Source organism: Trichechus manatus, unplaced genomic scaffold (assembly GCF_000243295.1).
Source record: "Trichechus manatus latirostris isolate Lorelei unplaced genomic scaffold, TriManLat1.0 scaffold00001, whole genome shotgun sequence".
NCBI lineage: Eukaryota > Metazoa > Chordata > Mammalia > Sirenia > Trichechidae > Trichechus > Trichechus manatus.
This window is the reverse complement of record NW_004443937.1, coordinates 34,416,241-34,430,811: the sequence shown is the minus strand read 5'-3', so window position 1 is coordinate 34,430,811 and position 14,571 is coordinate 34,416,241. Positions and strand designations below refer to the sequence as shown.

Below are 14,571 nucleotides of genomic sequence, written 5' to 3'. Positions count from 1 at the left end.
TGGAGAAGCCCCCTGCTCCTGTCTCCTGGGGTCGAGCAGAAACAGCTCTAGATGGAACCTTGGACAAGTGGCTTCTCTTCCCAGCTCTGCCCCAACTAACCCAGCTCTGCTGTGTGGCATTAGTTCTGTTACTTCACTTCTCTGGGCCCCAAATGTTTGTTGAGAGGCAAGAGGCTTATACAACACTCCCTTCATTAGCCGAAATTCTTTGATTTGACAAGAATTTGCATGAGAGGAGACAAGGAGCCCAAACTCCCTTCCCTCCGTCTGCAGCGTGTAGAATGCCCGGGCCTCATGCTTCTCTTCCTCCTTAGTACAGACTGTGCTGGCTTTTTCCCGGGCACTGAGGCAAGCTCTCCTGCCGCCAGCGGTTTTGTGCGCTACCCCACGGTGGGAGCGTTCATCTGCATTATTTCCAAAGAGGAGCTGCCGGAGCAACAATGAGACATTTTATGAGAAAGAAGACCTTACACTGGTTTTCATTAAATGTGGCTTGATGGAGGTGAACCGGAAACATCCACTGGAGCAATGGCAGCCTTTCAAAGCCCCCCTGCAGAAACGATAAGCTATAAAAACAAATGGCCCAGCAACAGAACAAAAAACAAGGCTCCAGGAACATTTGCCGGGCTGCAAACATGGCCTGCTGGGCCCTACCCCGCCTCTCAGAGCTGAATGTCCTGGACCTGGCCGATCTAGAGGCTACCACCAGCCAGGGGTGCTTCCCCACCCCAGCACATTCAGCGGTGGTGGGACTGGACAGACATGAGGAATGGGGCAAGTGGGGAGACTGGCCTGGTGTCAGTGGCACCTCTGGGAACGACTGCAATAATAACAGCTAACGTTTACTTGGGAGGCATTGGTGGTTCAGTGGTAGAATTCTTGCCTCTCATGCAGGAGACCTGAGTTCGATTCCCAGCCGGTGCACCTCATGCTTTGCCACCACCCGTCTGTCAGGGGAGGCTTGCGTGTTGCCGTGATGCTGAACAGCGTTTCGTTCCGTTGTGTATGAGGTCGCCATGAGTCAGCGATCAACTCAACAGCAGCGAACAACAATGTCTCCTTTGTGCCAGGTGCTGAAATAAGTCCTCTGCGTGCGGCCTGTTATCTCGCTGACACGCCTATAGATATGTACTCTTTTCATTCCCATTTTACAGAAGAGGAAACAGAGGCTTATAGATGTTGAGAAGTGTCCCCAAGTTCACAGGACTGAGTGAGCAAAACAGGGCTCAAACTCTTGTTCCGAAAGGGTTTCCTAGGCTGTGGTCTTTATGGAAGCAGATCTCCAGGTCTTTCTCTGGCAGAGCCACTGAATGGGTTCGAACTGCCAACCCTTTCAGTTAGCAGCCAAGGGCCTAGCTATTGTGCCAGCAGGGCTCCTTCTGGCAGAATGGAGATAGATGTAAAAAGCTTTGCACAATACCTGGCTACTGGTCCTCACTTCCTGTTCTACCTTCTATCCACCGTTCATTCCTTCAAAGTACTGAGTACCTCTGTGTGTGCCAGAAGCCAGAGAATGCTAAGAAGACCCTAAGGAAGGCTTGCAAACCAGGGTGAGGGGGCACAAGGCTCCTAGATGGGGTTCTCTAACGCCCCTTGGATTCCTCCAGGAACACTGGGGGTGCCCACCTGTCCAGCCCAGCCACACTCTGAATCACACCCCAGAACTCTGTGCTATGCTTCTTACCACCCAGGCACAAGGACCTTGGCCCAGTGGGTCTTACCTTGGCACAGCAAGTGTGAGCACAGCTTGCCCTCCTCTGCTTGGCTTTGCTTCTTTTGATTCCTTTGCCACTCTTTGCAGTGTTTCTGCTCCTTTGACACGTGCAGAAACTCTTTCCAGGAGTGTAGAGATTTGTGGGTACTAAGCACCCCTTGGGCCTGGCAGTCGCCAACAGAAGCAGATTAGCCCTGGAAGCCATGGTGGGGAGGGTGATAAACTGCTCCTCGGATGCTCAATTCTTCCCGAATCCTGAGGCCTGACCCATTTCTCTGAGAAAGCTTTCAACCTGATGCTGTGCACAGCAGCCCGGTGCTGTCTGCAGCTCTGCAGAAATGTAGTAGAATATCAGTATCTGTTATTTGTCCTGGGGCCTCGCTGCTTCTCACCACTGCATCCTCTAGAGCCCCTTCCCAGTGGGGACACATAATTGGATCGACCTCTTGGAATGAGCCCTTTGCTATTTGGAGACTGAATGTGGAAGCTGGAGAGACTGGAGTCAGGGAGCCCTGTTTGGAGGTCATGGCAGGAATTAGGAGAGAGACGTAGCAGTGGCAGTGAGGATAGAGAATAGAGGCCAGTTTCCAGAGATATTATGCAGATAAAAGCAACGGGGCTTGGTGATTAATTAGATGGGAGAGAAGTCTTTTGGAGAAAGCACTCATAGCCAGAAGATGATAACCAGTGATACAAATGAACCTGTAATACAATAGATGAGAAAAGCAGGAGCTATTATATATTATGTGATAATCATATAACAATGACCGCCTCAAAGTATACATCTTTATTAAAGACGAAAATACAAGTCAAATCTCATGTTTAACACTAGCTGTAAGGCCTTGTTCAGGTTATTTAAACTTTCTGGGACATATTTCTTCATCTGTTCAATAGAGATAATAACGTGCCCTGTCTCCTAGGGTTGTTTGAGGATTCGATGAGGTAATACTCTTAGCACATTGCCTGGCACTTAATAGGCACTCAATTCTCAGGGGCCGTTATTGTGATGATTCATATATTGTTGTGTTGAATGATGGTGATTGTTGTACTGTCTTATCCCCACCCTCTTCTGGTAAGGATCTCAGAAGTGGTTCCTGGACTTGACTTTAAGCTAGTCCATATTCTCCTCAATTCTTTAAGGAAGTGAGTATCAAACAAGAAGCCAGCATTTGGCAAACAAGCTGGAATTCAGATTTATCCTAAATGATTCTGATAACTCGTTGCTGTCCAGTAGGTTCCAACTCATGACAACCCCATGTGTTGCAGAGTAGAACTGTTCCATAGGGTTTTCTTGGCTGTGACCTTTTGGAAGTAGATGCCAGGTGCCTCTGGGTGAGTTTTAACCTCTAACCTTTAGTGGAAGGAAAACAGCCGCCCAGGAGGCAATTGATAAAAGGCCCGCCCAGCTGATTGCTACAGGGTGGGAGATGTGGCAGGACATCCTAGGTGGTGAAGAATGGGTCTGTTCACCGCCAGAAGCAAAGGATGGATATGGCAGAAGGGCAGAAAGGGGAGGCAGGGACAAATGGAACATCAGTCACGAATACAAGGCTGTTGTTGAGGCCCCATAAAGCCAGAAGCCAAATGTGTGAGTGGGAGTGGCCTCTTTTCCATCTGCTGAGCACTCGCCCAATCCAAGCAGGGTGGCCTGGGAGCTCAGAAGGTGTATGGCTTAGTAGGGGAAGGAAGCTTGAAGGCTCTAACAGACAGGCTGAAACATGGAGCTTGGAGGACTGAGAGTTAAATTTGATAATGGGAAAAGGGACAGTTCCAGATAAGTTTGGGGGTGCCTAAGGGCTCACATTACTTTCTAAAAAAGCCTGCCCCATCCGTAGCATCTGCTGCCTAGGCAGCCATGTTTAGTCCCATGCTGCTCTGCCCCACCCCGCCCCAGCCAGCACTGATTGGATAAGGGTTGTGCACCCGAACCAATAGCGGCCAACCTTATCACCTGGCTGAAAACCTGAGAATTGACCTTCCAAGAAGGGATGTAATGGGCCAATCAGGTTCTTGTTTTGGAGAGTTTGAACAGAGGAACTCGGAGAGGTAGAGTTGTTTGGCTCTGAGAGGTAAGGCTGCAAGGTTGTCATGGCGACAGAGGTCAGGGCGGCCACGGCCACGGGGTGAGGTGGTGATGAAGCAGAAGACCATCAGCAGAGGGAAGTGGGTGGCGTGCCGTGCAAAGCACACAGGGAAAGCACATCGAGAGAGGGATCCCACGCTGCCCCAGGTCCTGACACTTCTCCAGAGCATACTCGCTGGCGGAATCCCTCCCCAAACTCCTATTTTCTTGATTGAGCTTAAGTGCCTCTTCGAGTCTCACAACCGAGAGAGACATACGGGGTGAGGTTGACCGCAGGCTGCGTCATCTACGTGACCCACCTCCGTGGTCTTCTCCGAGGGAAGGGAAGCTGGAGGGAGGCCAGCCTCAAACTCGCCCAAGGCAGCCAGCCCTTGTTTACAACCGCGCTGGAGCCGCGCTGGGGGGGAGCGCAGCAGTGGCCTGGCCACTCAGTCATCTTTATGAGGCTCCACGTGGGAGCCTTCCCTTTTCATCAGGATGTTTTTCTTGATGTCCAGCCGAAACGTTCCCATTTTTTATTTCTTCCTATTAGTCTAAGCTCTGGCCCTGGATATTACTGGCTGATATAAGCCCTGTCTCCCTGAAGCTCTCGCTCGGCGTTCAGATATTTGACTGCTTACGCGTGGACAGCCCTTTGCTGCCGCTCCCTTCCCAAGCAACTCCTCAACAGCCCCTGTTGTTTTTTCAGCCTTACTCCTCCACTCCCCCCCAGAAACGAGGTCTGGTGGAGTTCAGGGACATATGGAAGGACGGATTAAACACAGCGGGCGCAGGAAGTCAGGAAGGCAGGCGAGGAGAGGGGAGGCTTTTGGGCTTGCAGAGGAAAATGGGAGTAGAAGTTTGAGCAGACAAGGGATCTAGAAAATGATCCCACTGGCCAGAGCCCAGGAGGGATGTCTATCGAGAATTCTCTTCCCTAAGGGGGAGAAGCCAAGAGTGACTATGTATGATTGCGTAGGAAGTTAGAAGCCTTTGTGGGTGGATAAAGGAAGCAATCCCCTCGGCTAGCAGTGGGTTAGGTTTTTGGTTTAGAGGAGGCAGAAAGAAGGTAAATATCTGCCACAGTGGAGTCCGTTAGAAGGCTTGGAAAAGTCTTTGGACATTCACTGTGTTGTCAGGCCAAGAGATGTCCGTCTACTATTAGGTAAGCTGTGGGCCACACAGAACTAGACACATCTTCATTTGTCATGTTTTGATGGAAAAAGTGACTCAGAGCTGCTGTCAGTGTTGTCAGTGGCAAAAGGGAAAACGACGCGAGGGACACTCAGGACTCTTCATTTTTTGCGTGAAAAGAGATCTACACCTTCTTCTTTATTTCTGTTTTTGAGTATTTCACTGTTAGAGTTAAGTCCTTGGAATTCAAATCCTGACTTCACCATATGCAAGCCCTGTAACCGTAGATAAGTGTTTAGGTTTTCTGAGCCTCAATTTCCCCTACTGTAAAATGCATTTTAAAATACTGACCATGCAGGATTACTCTGAGGATTAAAGATGGTGTATGTCAATGCTTTGCACAGCACCTGGAGCATAGTAGGTGCTCAATAAAGGGTAGTTTGGCATAAAAATTGCTGACACTCTTAAAACTCTTCCTAGTCTAACCGCTTATTATCTGTTTGGGACTGAGTTGATTCTGACAGCGTTGACTTGGCGAGTTAGCACATTGACTGGTCTAGTTTCAGCGTTTTGTGAAACTAACTAGGGAAAAATCGTTCTTGCTTGGATTACTCTCTGGAATCTAATGACAGTTCTTACCTGGCTTTTTAGACGACCCATTTCGTGTAGACACTTAGCTGCACAAGTTTTGGATTCTGGGGCTGGTACGTGCTGAGAAATAGCTAATTTTTATGTTGCAGAAGGCAACAAGAAGATTGTGAAAGCTGTTCTTCATGAATCATTAAACTGTCCTGTGTGAACTTCCCTTAGCAGAGATAATCAGATGCACAAGCCAGATAAAAACCGAGAATTGGAATGACCCTTCCTAGCTTTTATTTGCAATGAAATTCAATGGCTTTTCCTCTAAAATCCCCACCATCAGGGCTCTTGTCAGCTGAGATGCAGGGTCCAAACCCCAGCGAGCACCAATAGCGTGACTTGACAGTTTGAGGCCTTTCGTCCAAGCTTTGTTTTGCTGGGACCTGAGGGGGGGAGCCGAACTGCTTTTGGCTGGCTCTGGGTCTTTGTAGAAGTAACTTGTTTGTCATCTTTATTTCTAAAAACATGGAATTTGAAGTTCTGGCCAAAAAAAAAAAAGCAACCCTGTCCATTGCATGTAGCTAGCATAACAGATAGCAGTCTGGGAGGTTGATGTTTTTCAAAACTTGATGACCGCCTGGCTTGATGTCCTGAATGAAATTGTTTTCTGTCAGATGGCACTTCAGGAACGGGGACTTTTGTTCAGGAGGAAGACCTGAGCTGAACCCGAACTTTGGACTTAACTTTTCTGAGTTTCTAAAATTCCCTTCCAAAGAAAACTTTTCTGTATATATATATTTGTTTGCTCCTGCACATCTGCACCTCTTGCTTTCTTTCCAGGGGGTGGGAGCCAGACCATAACACGAGAAGCTGTTATCTGCAGGTCTTGCAGTCCTTGGGGATTAAGGAGCAGCCAACCCTTCCAGGACTGTGTTAGGTGCCTCCCAGGAGTGGCAGAAGCTTTGCATAAGCATTTGGTCTGTGGGGTGCTGGTCTGAACTGACCTTGCTCTTTAAAGGAACAAAGACGTTTCTTTCCCAGAGAAGAGGATTTTAACTTTAAAAGCAGCTCTTCATGGTACAGTTATTGTGTGACTGTGGCTTCGAGTGTCACTCCCAGGAGAGAAGGATAAAGAATGTTCAAGCTGGGAGGGACCTTCAGGAGACTAGGGCCCACCTCCCTCATTTTACAGATGGGGAAACTAAGGCCTGGGGTAAGAAGGAATGTCGTGAGCTCAAACAGCAAGTTGCTAGTAGCTAAGCTTTCCTTAAGCCTTGCATTTTCTTCCCCCCAAGTTATTATTGGCTATCTCTTACTCTTGCCCCCTCCCCCTAGCATCCACATTTCTAGCAAGGACCAGCCTTAAAGAGCAGGGACCAAGTTCCCCTAACTCTACTGGAACATTCCTACCATGCCAAGCTGTCCCTATCAGCCAGAACTGAAGAGCAGAGTGTGGAATAATTCACAGGAGTGCTGGGTGGGCACCGCCTCTGATGAACTGGCACCCCAGTCTCTCAGTTGACCATCACCCCGGTTCCTCAGGTGAATTCTGTCTTCTCACTTGAGAAGCACTGCGTTTTGAAGATGTTGAAGAAAAGGTGCACTGCCACGTCCCAGTTATTGACTCGAAGCCCTCCCAGCCCACGTCTCACCTCTGTATTCTCCCCTCTCAGGTAGGACATAATGTCTGGAGTGTGGTCTAATCCATGGGGCATTGGCTTGGGAATTCAGTGATCCACCGTTCTCTTCTCCCAGGAATCCCCTAAAACGCACTTAGGACCTTGAGCAAATCCTTTTTTCTCTCTGGGTCTCAGTGCCTTTGTTTATAAGGTTTAAATCAACTTTTTGCAAATATTGTGAGTGACGCAGGTCCTACAGGATCTTAACCAGTTGCTGTCGAGTCAATTCTAACTCATGGAGACCTTACGTGTGTCAGAGTAGACCTGTGCTCCATAGAGTTTTCAATGGCTGTTTTTTTCGCAAGTAGATCACCAGGCTTGTTCTTCTGAGGCACCTCTGCATGGACCCCAACCTCCAACCTTTTGGCTAGCAGCCGAGCGTGTTCACTGTTTACATCACCCAGAGACTCTCCACAGGATCTTAGAAAGTTTCAAAAAAAAGTTTCCCCACAGGATGTATGAAATCATTCCTATTTAAAATAAATACTTAAGATCTCTTTAATATTATTTTAATAATCATTACCTAAATAATTATTCTTTTTTTAAAATCCATAATCACTTAAATTTGGCCTTTTCTGAACTAGAAAGTAAGCATGTTGTATTCTCGCAGAACTTAGCAGAGGCTTCAGTATGACAATGTGCATTGTAAAATCTCTAAGAACCGATGAAATAGACGCTATTTCTCAAGCGCCTTTGGCCACAATGGGCTTGTTTAATCAAGCACCCTGACTCAGCTCAGCAAACACAAGACAGATCATCTCTCAGAGCACGCTGAGCACCCATATTGTGCTTCTCTTACGTACTCTTTCTTGGTATATCTAGTAGCTCTGTTTTCTAAAATAATAGATGGACCCACTTCCAGGTTTTTCTCTCTGATTATCAGTCTGGTTCTGTTTGCATTTTTCTCAGCTTATGTTTTTTCAGATGCAGAAAATTATGTAATTAGCTGTGAGGTCTCAGGCCATAATTTGGGAAACATTTCCCACCTAAATTAAAGGCTCTGCACACCCAGCCAATCCGTAATTGTGTGGATCTTTCAAAACTCTCTGTTGGCTTCATTTAATTGTTAAACATTAATTTAGTGGAGGGAAATCTTCAAAGAAGCAGTAGAGGGATAGAGGAAGCGTGGCTGGTAGGACAAAATATTAATAGGTGGTTAAAAGCAAAACAGTAATTCTTCCGTCTAAGCTTACATCCTTCGGTTGAGTGGAAAAGAGACGATCGGCTGTTCTGGCGTTACATAGGTTTCATTGACTTAAGATGACCTAAAAGCAGCCAGAGGGGGATTTACTTTGTCTTTATTTGTTTTGCCTGAGGAGACAGAAAGAAAAATAGGGTTTTGTTTTTTGCATCTGAAAATGCCCTTTTCCATGATGGTTCCCAAACGCGGTCGTTAAAGACACTATGCTGTTTGACAAAGACCAAAAACTTAAAACGGAAAAATCCCATTTTGCCAGCGGTGTTGCTCATATGGCCATTTAGCTCAGCAAACTCCAACCTATTCTGGGTGCAGGGCAGGACTCCGCGTCTTCTCAGACATCTGAGTCCAGGCTGGAGATGTGTGGGGTTGTCATGGTGATCGCCGTCAACAAAGGTTACCCCTGGTGGAACCTCTTTGGCCCCATGACCCACACACAGAGTTGGAATAATAGACTCTGTAAGTGGCTTCTGCTCTGCAAATAGAGACAGGGCTGGAAATCAATTATTAATGAGTTGGATGACGTTGACATTCATCCACATTTAATAAGCGCAGCCCAGCAACGGGAGGAGAGCTGGGTTTTGCCCAGCAAAGTCCCACAGGTTGGTGGGGAATTCAGAGAAAAAGAAAAAGCAAGGTACAGAAATCCAAAGAGGAAAAGATGCCAGCCCATAGCGCTTAAACAGAGTTTATTTAGATTTCTCTCTTTGACATTCTTTTTGATGCCACTTTTGATCCTAAATGAACTTAAAGAATTTGACATGCCAATCATACAGAGCATCTTCTCCCTACTGCCTCCCCGACACCTGCCAGAGAGACAGATGGAGGGTGATGGGGGCTTGTCCATAACTGGGGAAAGGGTTGCAGTGGTCTGCTAGGCTAATAGGCACATCGTTTCAACTTTGGTTCAATATTACTTCAGTCAACTTTTGGACTTCTTTGCAGAAAAGCAAAATGCAAATGAAATTAAAAAAAAAAAAAGTTGGAACGTGTCCCCGTGCCATGTTCTCCATGCAGGGTAAGCAGGACTTTGGTTTCTAAGTCTTCTGCGGGAATTACTCTGGTTTGTTCTTTTAATCTTCTTCCAAAGCAGTCTACCATTTCTTTATATCTGAAATAATGGAAAGCTACATTCATACAGAACTAGAGGCTGGCAGAAACTATGCAGCCTTTGTGAGAAGAGGGGACCTTGTTTTATTTTAAAATATGCCTCTGCTCTAAAGGGGGTCGAGACACCTATAGTTTTTAGAACCACTTCGCAGATTGGTAAGCTAGGACCCAAAGAAATGAGCTGCTGATGAAATTTGCTCGGCTGACCTTTGAATTAAAAATGCCACCCAGCCTCCCTTTAGCCCAGACTTTCTCAAGTCTCAGATCTGGAATCTCACCCTTTGATACTCTAGATGCTTTTCTGGAGTCTGTCACTTGGAGGGTGAGCAGTGTCTTCCCCCTCTGTGCTCCAAACTACGTCCCCCAGCTCCTAAGACTGTTCTTTCAACAGACTTGTCTTTTGCAGACTTTGATTGCTTGTGGCACCCAGCATGGGAGAGAGGGGAGATTTCTCCAGGAAGTGTGGCTGGTTGGCCGCCCCAGTCTATCTGCAGTAAGTTACTGGGGTCTGTAGAGCGCTTGCCACCTCCCAGCACGCTGACAAAGGAGGCGGAGGTGCTCCGCAGAGACTGGAGTTGATTAAAGGCTGCGACTTGGGGAAAGCCCTGCTTGCATCTCCGTTTATAATCTGGACCCCTTACCTTTTGATATTCTAGATGCTTTTCTTTTGCCCTTTGTCAACACAGAATGTCTGACGGTGACTGATGTCTCAAGTCAATAATTACATGTGGCCAAAGTTCTGAAGGGACAGGTTTAGATGCCTCTAATTTCAAGGCAAAAGCTGGGGTTTCACAGTCTCTTCCTGTAGGCAGGGTTGAGACACTGGGCATGGGACAGAGAGCGCTCGGAGGCCGTCAGCATGCTACCAAGAGCCATCAAGGGCTGGTCTCCGTTTCTACTAGAGTCTCTTGATATCTGAGCATAGTGGTAGAGGGTCCCCACCCTGCAGCTGTTTTCTATACCCCTGTGTTTACTGTGGCACATTTTGCCCTGGACGACTAACCATTTCAAGACCGTGGGACGTACGGTATCGCACCCACTTTTTATGCCTCTGCAGTTCTTTGGAAAGAGGGTAGCCCAATTTTAATTGATTTAGCCTTTTGAGATGCATGAAACTCAAAAATCCTGAGTGGGAGCCTCATTTTTGGGTAGATTGAGCATTGTCTTCGGTGATGCCTCCCAGATGTGTGAATTTTCTAAACTATTGACAGGTTTGCCTTTATTTCTGTGAGATAAGCCTCCTCACTGCTTCCCAGTTACTATGTTCTCGTTAAAATGTACTTACCACAAGAATAAGCTATTGCCAGTCTTCATTCAGTCATAGTGGCCATTTTCTCCTTTATGCGTTCGTTGTTTCCAGATGTTACTGGCTGCCTTCTTTTCTAGCTTCTAAACAGTAAATAATGCTTTTCCGATAAGGAATAATGCATTGCAGTGGTACTTTTCAAGAGATGAGAACTCCTATAGGTTATTTTTACCATGTGTTCAATTTTAGGGCCCAATCATTGTTTCCACATATAGCAGGTAGAATGCACAGCGGTGAGTAGTTCTGCAGTATTTCAGGGCAGCAGTTTCTGCTTCTTGGTTGTTAGTAGTGCTTTTGTTAAAACGAAGACTACATAGTAGTGGTAATTTTCCTGAGATTCAAATTCCTTTCATTTTATTTATTTTGCCTGTAAGTACCACTTTTGCAGTAATGAAGAAAGCATTCTAGTGGTCATTTTCCTGAGATGAAAAATCCCTTAGCTTTATTTATTTGGATTGTAAGTACTGCTTTTGCAGTAAGGAAGAGTGCATTGTACCATGTTTTGAAAAGTTTCATGAAAGATAATGAAAAGGCTAAGAAGAAGGCCACTATGATAAAATGTATGTGCAGTCATTGCCAGGTGCCTTCATGCTTTTTTTCTTACCTCGTGTCTTGCAAATTTGCAAGAAATACAATTTAAAATTTTTTTTTTTTTTTTACTTTTATCATTGATTCCTATCAGCAGGATTTACATTGTCCAGGGGCCGCTGGGACACATGGGATCCCAGATAATGGATATCAAAATCTGTAACTCATAACAAAAATTCTGAATTGGTCCTTTAATCAGCATGCCTTCATTAGTAAAAACACGTCGTAGCAACAACAATTCAAAGGAGAAAATAACTGGGTGTTGAAAGGGCTAACCTAAAGGTTGGCAGTTTTGAACCCACCCAGCAGCACCACAGATCTGGCCTGGGCAAAAGCTTCTATAAAGACTGCAGCCAAGAAAACCCCACGGAGCAGGCCTACTCTGTAACGCATGGGGCTGCCATGATAGGAATTGGCCCAGTGGTGACGGGCTGGGTTTGGTTTTTGGTTTGTGTTCAGTGTGGCCCCTTAGTGGGAGGCAGGAAGTTGAGATTCATTGCCAACAAAACCCTTTTTTAATCTTTCCGTTTTCCTTTTTCACAGTTCCTTAATATATGACTTCAGCTCCTTAGAGACAAATTTGGATTCTGTAAGGCATTACTCTAGGCCCTATATCAAGTCAGCTTATTCCATCACAGATATTTATTGAGCACACATTTTGCGCTGGGTACATTGCTAGGAACACATCAGTGGACGGAGTAGACAGGGTCCCTGTCCTTATGGGGCTCCATCTAGTTGAGAAGACCAGGCGGTTACGTGATAAGTACCAGGATGGGGAAGTTACAGGGGCCTTGGGAGCAAAGCAGTGGTCATTTCACTCAGACCAGGGCCTCAGGAGGGCTTCCTGGAGGAGGTGTTGTCTAACCAGATCTGAAGGATGAGTTGATTGAGGATGAGATGGTTGAGGACGGAAGAGAGCTAGATCAAAGAGTGGAGGCAGCTGGGGAGATGGAAGATGCTGGAGAATGCAGCATGTTCTTGTGGGCTTTATCCTGAGAGCAGAAGGGGGCTACTGAGGGTCTTATGTATGATGGGGACTTACCATATTTTTACACAGATAACAAGCGCCTTCTATATTTGTTTGCCAACCTAGCCCTCTCACCTTGAGGTAATTTCATAAGCATTGTATGTTGATTTTTTTACAGCAACATGTTAAAAAAAATGGCATAGTGGTGCTTATGCAAATACCTCAAGGGTGGAGGGTTTGGTTGGCAAACAGATGTAGAAGGTGCACGTTATTTGCATAAAAATATGATACTTGCTTTTATGTTTTAGAAAGTTTGCTCTGGCTGCACTGGCGACAATGGATTGGGATTTGGGACTTTAAAAATACTGTCTTTTAAAAAACTAATAACAAGGGGTGGAAGAAGGTCCATGTAGGATGAGGGAGATGGTCCCACTCCCTTCTCAGGCCATGAGACGGAGGATGGTGTGGACAGTCAGATCCATGTGCATGAGCCTTGCATGTATTTTATCCCCTCCTTCTCCTCTGTCATCTGCTACCTCTGGCTCACACTTGTCATCAGAACTCAGTTTCCCCAAACACTTGTGCGTCCTGGGTATAAGTCTTCTGCCGTGGTAACACCCCTCAATTGTAGACTTCTACTTTATTCCTGGCCCCCACCCCAGCCTTTCTTTCTAAAAATAACATTCCCGGGCCTGCGCGTGCTCACTCATGCCCTTGGCCATAGCTGAATTTGGATGGCGGTCGTGTAGTAGAATTCCAGCAGGTTGGCTTGAGGTATCCATTTATTTTTGTAAAGTAGGCTCCTGCTTTCCAATATTCCAGAAGATATTTCTTCTTCTGTCACATAGCAGAAGTGCTTGGTGAAATATCCAGTTGGTCAAGGTGAGGGGGAATGTGTGTCAGCCCCACTTAAAAACCTGGTTAGGAAATGAAGCTCCGAGCCATGAAATAACACGCTGAACTCACGCACGACGAAATATTATAGGGCGATGAGTTACAGCCACGCTGGGAGCTCTGACTTTGGAGCTAGCAGCCATGCTGACTTTTCACCTGGTGAAAACCATGGAGGTGCCAGTGTTCAAGTGCCAGGTGCTCCCAGACATTTTCAGGTGCTCGACTCCAGTCACTGGGTTCTTTGAGGAGACCTCACCTTTCCAGTTATGTCGTCCACTGGTCGTGATGCTTCCTTGTTTTCTCCCCAGAGCCATGCAGTTTCCGGTGTTTTTGGATCCTGCTTTAGAAATAACAGGGAAACCTCAGGGCTTCTGCTCCTTCAGCTTGTGCCTGACTCCAAAAATACCACCACTGTAGTGCCAGGCTCTGCACTGAGTTCTCTAGTACAACGTCTCATTTCGTCCTTATGTCAGCCCAGTGTGGAGTTCTGTTACCCTTTTACAGAGGAGGAAGCTGGGCTGAAGAGATGATGTAACTTGTCCAAGGCACACGGTGGGGTTCAAACCAAGGGGTTCAAACCAGGATGTATCTCAGTGCAGAAGTCACGTTCTTACCAGCTTGCTGTACCGCCTCTCACCCAGTGGGCTTTACCTCACCTCTCATCAAAATGATGTGGAACCCTTAGTTCAGATGGAATTGTGTGCTGCTGTTGTGTGTGGTCAAGTCGTCAAGTCAATTCTGACTCATAGCGACCCCATGTGACGGAGTAGAACTACCCCACAGGGCTTCCTAGGCTGTAATCTTTACAGGAGCAGGTCTGTTCTCCTGCAGAGCAGCTGGTGGGTCTGTACCACTGACTTTTTGGGTAGCAACCGAGCACTTAACCATTGTGCCACCTGGGCTCCTTTCGAATTGTATAAACCAACAGAAACCAAACCTGTTGCCATCAAGTTGATTCTAACTCATAGCGACCCTATAGGACGGAGTAGAACTGCCCCATGGGGTTTCCAAGGAGCGGCTGGTGGCTTCAAATTGCTGACCTTTTGGTTAGCAGCCAAGCTCTTAACCACTGCGGCACCAGGGCTCCTGGAATTGTATAAAAATCTAGAGGAGAGAAAATGCAGAACTTCCCTGGGTGAAGTGGGTATGTGTAAGTCAGGGGTGAGCAGCAGGAGGCCCCCTGGGAAGCCCTGGTGGTACAACATTTAAGCACTCGGCTGCTAACTGAAAGATTGGTGGTTGGAACCCACCCAGCAGCTCCATAGGAGAAAGACCTGGCAATCTACTTCTGTAAGGATTATAGCCAGGAAAACCCTAAGGGGCAGTTCTACTCTGTCACA

General features: G+C 46.7%; 1 long non-coding RNA gene and 1 other non-coding gene across 2 annotated transcripts in view; both read left to right on the top strand.

Moving 5' to 3' along the window:
* The window catches only part of LOC105756071 (uncharacterized), a 110,703-nt gene that overhangs the window by 68,771 nt on the left and 27,361 nt on the right, over nt 1-14,571 (top strand). The gene's annotated exons all lie outside the window — the stretch shown is intronic.
* On the top strand, nt 854-924 carry TRNAE-CUC (transfer RNA glutamic acid (anticodon CUC)). The gene has a single exon. It is a non-coding gene; the product is annotated as a tRNA-Glu (tRNA).